The following is a 13412-nucleotide window of genomic DNA, read 5'->3' as shown; positions in this document are numbered from 1 at the left end:
GCTTCCTTGCTTGCGCGTGGGAGATTGAGTGCGTTCGCTCTCCGTGATAGCGCGCGTCCCCGCACGCTGCCTCTGGGGCATATATACAGCGCGCGGCGAAGGTTTTATCTATACGGAACCTCACGGCGACGCCGTCGGCAGAAATCCGGTTGAAGTGTCCATATAATTGCTATCGCAATAATAATAGGGGCTTGGAGCACATACCGCACGTCCTTGCAATACACGACCGACAATTTACCGTAATCATCAAATAGAAAAGTGTGGAATCATAGCATTCTAGCAGCAATCTCCCAATGGCCGAACACTTGCTGGATATGTCGAAGATGCTTGAGTAGAATCTGGGTTCCACACAACGAGCAGCGGAACGAAAAATGGTAGGCGTAACTTTAAGCCTACAACGGTGTGGCTTAGACAGGGAACATTGTCGGTCGGTGTTCGCGTGGATAATAAGAGGGAGGAATGGAGCTAGAAAGGCTATGTAATGCGTGGAGCAGGTAACCGGCGGACTGTTAGAGAAACGAAATGTGGGCTGAGGGCAGGGAAGTGGCAGGGGATTAATTCTGCAATGCCCAAACACAGTTTCGCATCAAACAAAATAACAACCACTTCTTCATCTTTATATCTAGCAATTCAAGTACATTTTTGCGAAAAACAATAAAAAGTTATTTGCGTTCGAAGGTAATTAGCCTAGCAATTAGTGATTGGTTTGCTGCACATATATCCACCAGAGAAAACGCGTTCCAGTGTATCATAAACGCTACTATACGCTATGTGTTAAGTTACGCGTGCTTAAATTTTAATTTTGAGGTATCAAACTCAGCGCAGGATATATGAAGCGGTGAGCATTACAGGACTAAGTGCTGTGACAAAAAGGGGATATTTAGAGGCATAGGATAGGGCCAGGTGACGCAAGGCAGGAGCAATTAGAGATAGAGGGGAGATTCCTCCGTCCTGGAGTGGACATAAACTTGGTTGATTTTGGTTGTGACGACGCAGCGTACGAGGAGCCAGCCTCGAGCCTATACATAGTAAGATAAACATGTAATCATTTAGCATGTGTAAACATTCGACGAATCGTTTGAAAACGGGTGCCGGGAACGTGCAGCAGCTCATGGCCTGCACGTGGGCGCAGGCTTGCCAGGCTGCCTATCGGTTGGACTTGGTGACTCATTGGTCTGGCGGAAGGGCATCTACGCAAAGGTGCTCTCTACGGACGGGAACACCTATTTCAGGAGGTTGGCTACGCTCGGCAACACTCAGCTCACATGGGACCTCCTCAAGGACTATGTAGAGCTCCACAACAACGTCCTAACGGCCTGGTTGGGTAGCATAGAGACCGCATTGGCTTCTGGCACCATCTACAAGGTAATGTTTCAAAAATGGTTGAGCGCTCTCTATAAAGCGTAGAAATGAAAGCCCTCCTAACTCTCGTTCCACAGCCAGTAATTTGTTTTTTAAAGGTTACTGATGAGAAACCTAAAGCAGCTGAGGCTGACTTCTCGAAATTCCCATCTACCCATTGCTTATTGGCAGAAGAATGAAGGGCCCAGTCTTTATACTTCCCGTCGTAACTAAGCGACCAATGACGTCACTCTGACGACACATTTCCCGGCGTCGTAGTAGTACCATTCGGTAGTTTCTGAGCAAGTAAAGCTAATGAGTGTTGCCTGGTTCAGTTACTCAGGTTTTCCTTTTTCTAATCCATTGTGATCATTTTTTTAACGAACAATGCCAAAATATGCGCCGTGCTGAAGAAGGGGAATAAAAAATCGAGAAAACTTAGCCAGCCTAGTCTTACTCTTACGACATTTCTGAAGAACCCGACAAACGGTGATTTATGGTGATGCTGGAGAATTGGCAAACCCAGCATAGAATCGTCTACAAGTATATTTCAAGGAGAAACTAAAGAGTAAAACATTCTGATCAGTTCTAGTAAATTACTTTGTTACGAAAAAAAAAAAACCCCTCTTAGCTTGAGAAGAGGCCTGGTAAGCTAGAACAGACGTGAAAACGAAAGGCGGGTGCCGCCGTGATGCTGTAAGTTTCGGCGTCATAATTTTCACACGTTGGTTGGATACAGAGACGCATTTTGCGTGGCCACGTGCGTTATCAGGTAAATTGAACAAATAATTTGATGCCGGCTATATCAGTCTACATGGCTACTTTTAAATATAGAAACACGGGACCAGGCTTCTACGATTATTGGCTTCAAGTTTAGGTTATAAACGTCTGTCGTAAAGTTAATTCCAATGAAATTTATAATCAAATTGATTGCTTTGGTTTTTCTTTCAAGTGACATCCGCCAGGGCAGATAATGTATGCGTATTACAGGTCTGCCGTTCGCCTTGCCGTTGGATTCGCCAGCCACTTATCGCGTATATAGAAAGCAATTGGTTTAGGTTTTCCACACAAGCTTTATGCAGATTGTTTGAAAATATAAATTTGCTGTTTCGTTTGTCTGATAGCGAGATTATTTCTGATCCCTTTCTCACTTGATTTTGCAGGGTCACTTAATACATACGAACGCGGACCTCGTAGTCATCGACGGTATAGACGGGCAGGCGTTTGCCGAAGCAGTGGCGACCAAGACCCCCTACCCACGAGACGCCGCCGTATACATGGATCCGCTATTTCCGATCGCACTGGCGGCTGTATGGCGTGCAGTAAGTTCGGCCAAGCTGTACCTATGGACCGGGTGGAGTGTGGTGGACCAACTGGCGCCTTACGTGGACGTTTATTTCGCCCAAAAATATCAAAAGACAATATTCTTTATTGAATGCATAAACAGGGTCAGGTACGCCTTCGCAGTGCCCCTTGCTGCCAATGCCCTACATGTCAGGTGAGAGCATGTTTCTATCAAACACAAATAATTTGGAGAATGTTTTGGTGTCGAACGCATTTACGGATTAACCTGAACGAATGAGCGCTTTTATTTGTTCAAGTCAGTTAGGGAATACACTTCGGACAAAAAGCTACCAACAATTAGCCAGAGGAGATCGTGGGCCAACAAAGCAAGTACAAGCTATTTTACAGGGACAGGTGCAGATAAAAGTGCAAGCACAAGTATTCTAATACAGGGGTGGCAATCAATCACCATTTATGCCAGCTTGCACCAATGAAATGACACTTTAACCACGAAGGACAAAATACTACGATTACATTTTGGAATTTGACATGCGAGAACAATGATCTAATTTCGTAGCACGCCTCAGTGAGGGAATATGTATTATTTATAACCACGTGGTTCGTGCCCTGGATAGTCACCTCCATCGAAATGCAGCCGCTATTCGACCCCGCGCCGTCGCGCTTAGCAGCGCAACACCATGGCCACAAAGCCACCTCGGCGGATATCATGACGGACACAAAATCGATTATTAGGGATGAAATATCTACGAAAACAATCCCACAAGGGAATGAATGTAAACAATTCCAATGTAAAAAAAAATAGTAGTATTCGGCACTTTTAATAAAATATAGCTTAATAGAAACGGGACTGCAGCGGAATAACTAAAAGGCAGCAGGGAATACTTCGGCGAGTCGGTTATTCAGACTAAAATATAGGCTATAAGAAAAGCAGGAAACGTATATGGTTATTTTATTAGCATTCCTCTTCTGTTTTCTTCTGTTGTTCGTGTCTCTCTTTTTGTGCTGTTTCAAGAAGTTTTCGGGTGATGGATTTCTGGGACTGACAAAGAAAGCTTCTACTTAAATGTAGTTGGCAGTGAGCAGTTAGGTTCATTAAACCCTTTTTTTTTTCGTCCTCGTCCGCTTCTGTACTGCAGCCTCCAGGTCATACATACTAAGAATATGAAAGGAAAAAAAGTAGACGCTGTGGTGCAGAGGGAAAAAGATTGCTGTGGTTTAGCTTTGGCTAACCCTGGTTGATAGCGAAAGCTTCACTGCCCTGGCTAGGCCCATTGTCGAGCTGTGGCCGAGGTGTGATTTCGCCCAGCTCTACTCGGGCAACGGCAGCAATGTGTCCTTTCAGGGCTCCGTAATGGCCTAAATATAGTCCCACGTAGCGTGAACGCACGCACACGTTATGTCAAGTTGGCGAGAACAACAGGTTATAGTTCGACCGATGGTTCGACGTACTGGCGCCGCCAACGTAACCCGATGCGCGGCCAATGCACTCCGACTCGCCCGGCGTCTGATGACGCTCGCCCGCGTCCCGATGGACTATAAACGCGCCTTAATGCTCTCTTGTGGTTTGACCTCTAGCTCTGATGGTGAAAAACTGTTGAGTCGCCGACGGCTGCTCGAGGTTGCGTAATGACGCTTTCACTTCAAAACACCTAATAAGGTTCACGTATGTTGTGTGGAATAGAGGAGACGGCCGTCCAGTGCATGTTATGTTGCATCTTTATTCTTGAAAATATGCCCCCGACTGTACGAGTACGTCGACTTTTCGCTCCTTCTCTATTCGTCATATTTAACAATTGCCTTAGGCAAAAGGCTCTTCGAGGTGCAGTGGGGGCAAAGAAAACGTTATTTTGTAACACTAGCTTTATTACGTAGTAATTAGAGAATTATCGGTGTCTTACGTTTCCAAGCCATTGTTTGGCTGTCGTCGACGCCGTGATGGGGGATGGGGTTCTCTTTTAACCATCCTGGCAGTGGCTCATTTAAGACGCAGCTGAGCGCTGTATATTCGATAATTGTGTGGTTGGTATCGTATACAAACGCTGCCTACAGCCAAAAGAAAATGACAATGGTACGCGAATTATAGCTTTGTAGAACTGATTCTTTTTTACAGCGTAAGCTGTTATGGGCTCATTCCAATAGCCGTGTCGGTTCGCGATGGTGTCCGCCGCCGCCGCCGCCACTGGTGATGGTAACCATTATCGCCGGAAATGCGAAAAAAAATACCCGGTCTCTGCCGGGACCGAACCCAGGCCTGCTGCGCGGAAATCGGATACTTTATCGCTGAGCCACGCAAGCGCTTACAAACAGGCAGATGATAAATTCCATATAAACGCATCCTAGGCAGGCGCGCAGGCGCAGACGACCCGAGCCTCCGTCAGTATATATATGGTGGCGCCATCTAGTTAAGGCGCCTGCAAACGCCGCGTGCGCAGTCGCAGACAGCGAGATGCGATTCAGACGAGGCGCGCAATCAACGTGATTCCAGCCAACCGTTAATAGAACCAACTCAGTTTCGCAGCTCCGCAGTTTGGCCAGCGCAAGCATGTGGGCCTGGCCATGCGGTGGTTGCGCGAACTAACGGCGCTGCGGTCGACTCCGGCTACCGGTTGGCCGCTTCGGCTGCTGCTGCAGCAGCGCGGCCCCTTGGTATTGCACACGCGTTCGCTCGTCTGCGTCGATTTATTGCTCCACTGAAAAGCTATACTACCTTTGTAATTAGAGTTCGTGTTTTCACTATGAGTGACAGCATCGCAACCGCAGTATGAATCCTAAGGGCGACTTGAACACTTCGAGTTCAATGACTATCGTATACTGCGAAGCTACTCCGACATCAATTGCGCTCGTCTCTCGTCCCATGTATTCTTTTGAGTCTGTATTGCTTTTGCGCTGCAAAACTTTTACGGTGTCTGTATGTGCTCGCCACATTAGAGGCAGTTAATAATCGATTATGCGGGAGGGGGATAAACTACCAGATACCAGATAGCGTCTAACTTCCAGATAGCGTGAAAAAACTTAAAAAATTATTGGTTATTCAGCCATCTGCAAATGGAGAGTTTCCTTACTTCCTATACAGGGTGTCAACTATAATGTACCAATATTTAAATATATGTAAATGCCACGGTGCTGGACGAAACCTAGGTAATTAATGTTGTTTGCCGTCACTTGGAGATAGATTATTTTTTATTGTCTTCCGCCCAAATACACAATTAGTCTCAATTAATTAATCATCTTCTCAAATATGATAATTAGATTAAAAGTGTCAATGAGAAGATTGTAGAGCAACATGAAAAAACCCTGATACAGCTTTCTGTTGCTCAATACGTGCTACATAAAAGTGTTTTTCCCAGCGTTAAAGAATCCCGCAAACAGACGCAAAATTGCTGCGCGACTGGCCGCTCGAGGCACTTTGTGTATATATTCGCGGGCTCCTTTCACGCTCGGAAAAACACTTATGTAGCACGTGTTGAGCAACAGAAAGCTGTATCGGGAGTTTTCATGCTGCTGTACAATTTTCTGATTTATACTTTTAATCCATTAATATTTGAGATTATTACATAATTAAGACTAATTATATGTACTTAGGCGGAATGCAAAAGAAATCTGAATATCTCCAAGCAACGGCAAACAACATTACCTTGGTTCTGTTGAGCTACGTGGCATTCGCATATTTTTAAATCTTTGTGCATGATAGTCGGGACACCCTATATAAGCTATGCATTTCCTTGGAGAAAGTTACATTCGTATTGCGTGCTGGCCCATCCCCAAATTTAAGTTGACCCCCGTCAAAATTTGGAGTTGGCCCACCCCCAAATTTCATTTGGATTTAGGTGCATGTTAAAGAACCCGAGGTGGTCCAAATTTCCGGAGTCCCCCACTACGGCGTGCCTCATAATCAGATCGTGGTTGTGGCACGTAAAACCCCATAATTTAATTTAATTTAATTTGCCTCACCCCTCCTATAAGCTTCCCCATGCATTTTCTACAGAGCTCTGTGTTTCTATGGAGCCCTATGGGTGATCCCCTTGATCAATTTTTAAGCTTACAAGTTTTGGCGGTGGTGGTGATGGTGACACGCTGAAAAGTGGGCCGATCCTGGCGATGTGCAGAAAGGGTCCAAGCTCAATGGCACATACCAGGGACAAAAAAGAAAGAGAAAGAGAGCAGGAGCGAAAGAGAGAAAGAGAAAGTAAGAGAGAAAGAGAGTGTGAGAGAGAAAGAAAGAGAGACGGAGAGAGAGAGCGAAAGAAATACAATCATCAGCCCTTCCCCTGTGGAGAAAATAGCAGTAAGCCAAGGTTGTCGAGTGTGTACTTTACACACTCCTTTCCCTTTCCTACCACTTTTTGTTCCCTTTCGTGTTACTTTTCGTTCCATTTCCTTCTACTTTTGTTTCCCTTTCGTGCAACTTTCCTTCCGTTGCGTTGTACGTTTCCTTCCCTCGATGCATACATTTAATAAACGTTTAGGTTTTATTGCCGTGACATGTCGTGAATTTTACGTTCCTCTGACGACTGTCAGATACACGCACAAGCTTGGCTTACCCCCATTTTCTCGACAGGCGAAGGGCTGGTGAATTTTTAAAATTGTTCCTTATCCCTTTCACCTACATTTATATTATAATGATTAAACATGTTTAGTTCATAAATTGCGCATTCTTGTGCAGATACAAGGCCTTACACTTCTCGCTTGACGGACCTGTGGTACTCGCCAAAGAACGTTTATGTATGAAAAGTAGCACCTAGCTGACGAATTGTGGCCGCTTGTTCAACCCGGTGCTAAATACGTCAGCATATCGCATGTTCGACACAAGCCTGGCTTCACTTCTCTGCAGACCAGCGCGAGCATTCAAACCTCCGAACGAACTTCTGCAGGACGCCACAAATTCGCAGTACCATAACCAGACGGGACGCAGCCGCAGCAAAGAAGGCGCGCAACCGGAAGCGCTGCCGGTAACGCAACTCGATCGTAGTGCCGTTAGTTCACGCGACCGCCACAGAGCCCATGTTTTCACCAGAGCTAGAGCAATGAGCTAGAGTGACCTAGAATACTGTACCGGAGCTGTGAAACTGAGTTGGTTCTATTAACGTTGATTCCAGCATCCGTCAGTATGGTGGCACCATCTAGTCAGGGTGCCTGCAAACGCAGCGTGCGCAGGCGGGGACGACGAGATGCGATTCAGACGAGGCGCGCAGTCAACGCGATCTCGATGTGAGATGTGCGCTACGTATTCTGGATACCTATTCGGTACACGTTATGGCGTCTCCTCGCAAGGTACGAACCGCTGCTGATGAAGAGAATCGTAGAGCTACGTGCGCGGCTACAACCAGGCATCATCGGGCTCAGCAGACTGCTGTGCAGAGCAGTGACGTACCAACTATTTCTCGAGTGGGAGAAATAACAGTGGCAGGACAAAATATCGCAATGCCAGTCTTTTCTTCGCACTGTGATGCATCTGTTGCAATGATAATGTTTGTTCCTAGGGTGCTTAGGTGGTGTTGTAGCATGACGTTTAAGATGCCGTAAGGCAGTAGTTTCGCGTGGTTCGGGAAAATGTCATCGAACCTGATGTAATTTGAATGCCTATTGTTAGGAAGCACATCGCGAACTTGTACATTTAGTGCTTAAGTAATTTTTGCACAAATATAATCTGTGTATGAAACCTGGGCCATTGAATGGTATTTTTCTATCCGTGCTCACCCCCCCCCCCCCAAAAAAAAAAAAAAAAACATCAGCTCGAAAAGGGATTTTAAGCATGAAATGCTTTTACCTTTTCATGCTTCCGTTGTCTGCGACCATCAAGTGACCTTAAGCCAAACTCAAGCGAGAACATCCGGGCATCGTTGCGAGAACAAAGCGAGGTCTTCCGGGCAACAAGTCAAAAGTTAAAAAATGCGGTTTCTGGCCCTCGTTCCTTTGTAAAGGACCGCATTACATATGCTAGTTACTGGTCAAACAAGTTAAGAAAATATTCCTTCCGAGTTCTTCCTAATGGTGATCCACAATATTGCCGAAGCTGTAACTTCTAGTACGTCATTACTCTAAACGGCTCTTGCTTATCTCGACTGCTGACGGGTTGATGCTTCCACCCATTTTAAATCGAAGCGCTTATAGAAGGTGTACGTTACCTACGAGTTTTGCTGGGTGAATACCTTACGCATTCAATTAGGATGTGCTACTGTAAAGACATGACTCATCTTGTTCCGAATGTTTGTACCGGTATGTTGTCCTTAGGCAACCAGTTCCAGCCTCAAATAGCAAGGTGTTATCGTTCCTTTGTGTTATCGTTCAGATTTACCTTCTAATTTCTTTCTTGCCATCACTGTAAGTGTTCATAGCCTTCTTAGTTTCCATTGCTTGCAAAGCATCTAGTTACCATCAAATTTGCTGTCTCCATTTCTCTCCCTTTTTGTTGATGACTCCTGGTTGCCTATTTACACTTACAATTACCCTGTACTCGACTGACAACTTTCTTGACCTCTTCTTCTATTCTGTGTCCACGCTTTTGAGGTACAGATGCTTGTACACTGTAGCCGTCGATTTATTTTCATCCGTGCTCTTCAGTCTTTCTTCAAAACTAATTTTGCTCTGCGCGTCTCTCACTTCAAAGAGGCGAAACCCATAGAACCTCGCACTGCCCCATTTGAGGTGTTACCTGGGTCTTCCAAGGACAGTGGGCTCACTGCTCTTTAATTAATTTTCAACCACGGCAAGATATACGATTTCACGCACAGAATCGCATTTTCAAACGTTAGCGCTGGCAGCATTACTCTTTTCTGTATTCCACGCACCACCTCCTACTTAGTAACTTAGTAACGCGACAGCGTTTAGGGCCCAGTGTCGCAGAAAATCCGGCGTCGGCAACCGGCGTATGATCGAGGGTGGCGGAGAAAATCATCCAACTACATCGACCGCGCAGGCCCTCCACGTGCTGCAAGGTTTCGGTGAACAAAAATTGAATTTCTCACAGTGAAATCCGTCCGAGAAATGGTAAAGTACGACTTTACCATTCGGCGTCGAATTTGCCGTCGGATTGTTTACCAATCGGCGTCGGATTGTACTTTGAATGTACGAGAAAACCTAATTCTGCTACGAGGAAACTCAAACACAAACCCCTTTTCCAGCATTTCTACCAGACCTGCGTGCGTCGGGGCAATAGCAAACAATTAATAAAAGAATGAAAAAAAAAGGGTGCTAGGGCCTTCACATTTTACTATTAGACTACTTATACTGCCCCTAGAAAAACGTCTTTCCAGCAATGCATTTCAGTTTAAAAGTGAAGCCGACTTTAAGGGGATCGGTGTAAGCTTGGTCTTTGTAAGCTGGCTTGTCCACGTTCAGTGTGAATGAAGCCTACTTGCCGTATGTGAACGGTGCGATGCGAACGGGTCCCGATAACGCTATCGCGTTCTACTTTTAAAGGCGAAGCTTAAGCGTCCTCCAATTCTTTGTAGCCCCAAAATGCTCTATGTTTAAACATTGCTGCATTCCGCTTCCTCTTTATTCTCAATTTATCTTGGTGGGTGCATGGGTAATTCTTTCCGTCGTTTATGTATACGTATAGATATTTAAATTGCTTGGCTGTGGGCACGACAAGCTGTTGAATTGATACCGTGTAAGTACTCGCCTCGTCCATAAAGATCAGGCTGAACTACTTTTTATCGAAGGGGAGAAATACACTTGAAGTGAAAATAGGCTATTTCAGAAATACTTTACCGCAAAAAGTACTTCAATGTGTTCAGCGGAAGCGGAGTTATTGGCAATCAAACACGGCCTCCGCTGTGCTCCCCTTCCTTTCTCAGAGCCTTGTACTGCAAAGGCTACGGGTGAGTGGGGCGGGGCCACAACGCTCCGTCTTCGAAATGTCACCGTGGAGCGCAGCTCAAACTTCCCTTTGTGTGTTAACGTAGACTCCACGACTGCCGATCTTGGTGCCTACGACGAGCTAAACGTAAGCCAAACGCGGGTGTCCTCAGATAGCCGCAGTGGGCTTAACCAGTGGACTCGTGGCGGCACCTCGCGGCGTCCGCGGCGTAGCCGAGCGCAGCGACCAATAGCAGCCGCGTATTCGAATGTGCTTTATTACACAAAATAAAGCGCACAGAAAAGAGTGAGGAGCATGGCTTCTGTTGAAACGAGAGCGTTTGAGAGAAAGGTTACTGCGCACTCCGCTTGCGAGCTCCACGCACCGCGTACAACAGCAAAACTTAGCTGGGATGTTCACAGCAGCGTATGCTACCCGTGGACTTTATTATTCCACCAAGCCGGAGGGGTTGTTCAGGGCCCCTTTAAGGCCAAAATGGTCGCGTGTTTAAGAACACGCAGCGGCATCTAGCGGCACCGCAGCGAAGCTGGCACATGGCCTCCGATATGTATGGCACGCCGGAGCGCGCCGACGCTGAGATGCGGGTCAAGCCAGTTTACCATTTCATTTATTTATATATTTATTTATTATTACCATGGTCTAGAAAACAAGACCATTGCAGGTAGCTATATATATATATATATATATATATATGTATGTATATATATATATATATTTGTACAGTAACATATTGGGACAAAAAATTAAATACAAATAGGCAAAGGTTTCAGCAACAATTATACATAGCACAAAATACTTCATCACTGTCATCACGCACAAGACTATAACAAAATAATAACTTCAGCACATGAGTTCCAAGCACCGAGCAACCGAGCAGACCCCAACACACAGACACACACAAAAGAAAAGACGCAGTTTCGCCCCAAAGGCGAAGCATCAATTGCGATAGCAAATTAGTAGCGAGCTATACAGAGTAACGATAGTAGTTTTATCGGCTGCATAAACTTGGACACATTCGCTTACTAACTGAATTAACAAGGATGCATGTCAGCGGGCACACGCAAACATGAATGATCACACTCGATGACCACACCCAACTGCTGTCAAAACGCTGGCGTGAGCAAGCACACCAGCAGCAGCTAGCGAAGGTTCGTGCGGTCTATCGCTTCAACGGAAACTGAGCGGTGAACGCACAACGCATACAAAGGTAGGAGCCGTGTTGCAGATCGCTTTCAAGATACGGTGCGCGTGACCGCCCGCCTCCGCACAAAGTACAGTTATGCAGTTGCTCGCAGAGCAGAAGCCGCCACCCCTCCCTCCCGCGCTGCCTTCCCGCTTTCCTCCTTTCGTGCGGGAGATTGAGTCGCTAGTTCCCCTTGCGCCCGGTAGCAATATACGCATTTGGTGCCTCAGCTAAACGTCGCCTCCCCTGCCTCCCTTCTGTCCCTCCACGACCTTTCGCACGACGCAAGAAGTCGCGTTTGCTCTCCGCCGTGCGTTCGCTCCCCGTGAAAGCGCGCGTCCCTCGCGCGCCTTCACTCGCACATACAGTATACGGCACGCGGCGGCGATTTTATCGCCGTTCGACTTTATACGGAACCTCACGGCGACAGCGACGATGACGCCAGAAATGAGCTTGGAGTGTCCATATAATTGCTATCGCAATAAAATAATAAATTATTGAATAAGTGCTCAAAAATGACAAGTAATTATGTGATGCTCTATTATCAGCAATGCTGTGCCAGTGGGTTATAGTTCTAGGAAAATAGGAACCTTTATAAGTTAGTTCTTGGTAACAATGGTTTTGCTAGGAGAGAATGTTACGTGCGCGTAGCGTAGCCTAATTATTTTCGGTGCGTCTATATTGTAGTGCCCATTCGTAATGTATTCAAGTTCACATGCTGCGACTGGAGCGAAAAAAAAATGGGGTGCAGTCGCACGCGTCGCAATGCGATTTTCAGAGGGCTCATTTCACATGATTGCGATCATCATCATCATCATCATCATCATCATCATCATCATCATCATCATCCTTGGCGTCGTTTTTATAGACGGTGCAGATCAACAAGCATTTTACTTGTTTTCTGGCTTGCGCATGTTGGCCTCTACAGCGAGGCGGTACGGAAAGGCGTGAGCGCAACAGCTCGCGCTGTCGTTGAGTGCTTGTCGAAAAATGCAGTCCGCTGGCTTCAACCGTCCGTCGTCTCAAGGAAGGGAGTCAAAGTGATCGCAGGTTTTCCACCGGAAGAGGACACCTTGGAGAAGCAGAACGCCCGCTACGCATCTTATCTCGGTAATCAAACAGAGCATCGCGAATTGTGTCTCACCGCGGAGGGAACCATCGTCGCTGTACGTTCAGTTGGGCTGTTATCATCACTTGATTATAAGCGCACTCGGGAAACCACTCTAAGCGCTTTAGCACATGCATTATTATACAAGTATACAGCCCTCCACCCCCCCCCCCCCCAACACACACACACACACACACACACAAACACACACTTACACTGAAGAGAAAGACTGTGTTGTAACGTACGTACACCTCAATTGCTTACACGACTGTGGTTACTCGATGCCGCGATGCTCCGGTCTGGGTCCTGTATGAAGCCCCGGATTTTATTGTTGCTGGGATCAGGTAAGGTGTTCCTTGTCGAAGCAGTGAAAAATTAAAAAAAAAAGTGAATGCCATAGGTGATTCTCAGGCATCAACGTTCGAAGTGATCATCGGTATACAGGGTGTTTTTTTTAGACAATACATATTTGTATAAAAAAGCTATAAGTGCACAAAAACGTGGTGTTTTTGTAGACGAGTTCCTAGGCGAGGTGGACATTGCCGCTAATAACGCGAGCTTTCTGATAACACTAATTAACAAAAAATTAAATATGTTTAGTTGGTTAAACAGGGTATTTGAAAGCAGCCACATTTTATTGCACCTCATTTTCT

The 13412-nt window shown here is 46.0% G+C and overlaps 1 protein-coding gene across 2 annotated transcripts in view; it reads right to left on the bottom strand.

Moving 5' to 3' along the window:
• Positions 1-13117, bottom strand: part of LOC119455063 (uncharacterized) — a 67816-nt gene extending 54699 nt beyond the window's left edge. Inside the window, exon 1 of one of the 2 annotated variants that reach the window (XM_037716567.2) lies at positions 13024-13117. The gene's annotated coding sequence lies outside the window, so the exon portion shown is untranslated. The remainder of the gene's footprint in view (positions 1-13023) is intronic. The other variant, XM_049668892.1, reaches the window with a different exon arrangement.
• Between the last annotated feature and the right edge of the window lie 295 nt (positions 13118-13412).

The sequence above is a fragment of the Dermacentor silvarum genome, chromosome 6 (assembly GCF_013339745.2).
Source record: "Dermacentor silvarum isolate Dsil-2018 chromosome 6, BIME_Dsil_1.4, whole genome shotgun sequence".
NCBI classification, from domain to species: domain Eukaryota; kingdom Metazoa; phylum Arthropoda; class Arachnida; order Ixodida; family Ixodidae; genus Dermacentor; species Dermacentor silvarum.
Note: the sequence above shows the minus strand (reverse complement) of the source record. Positions and strands in the feature narration are given on the sequence as shown.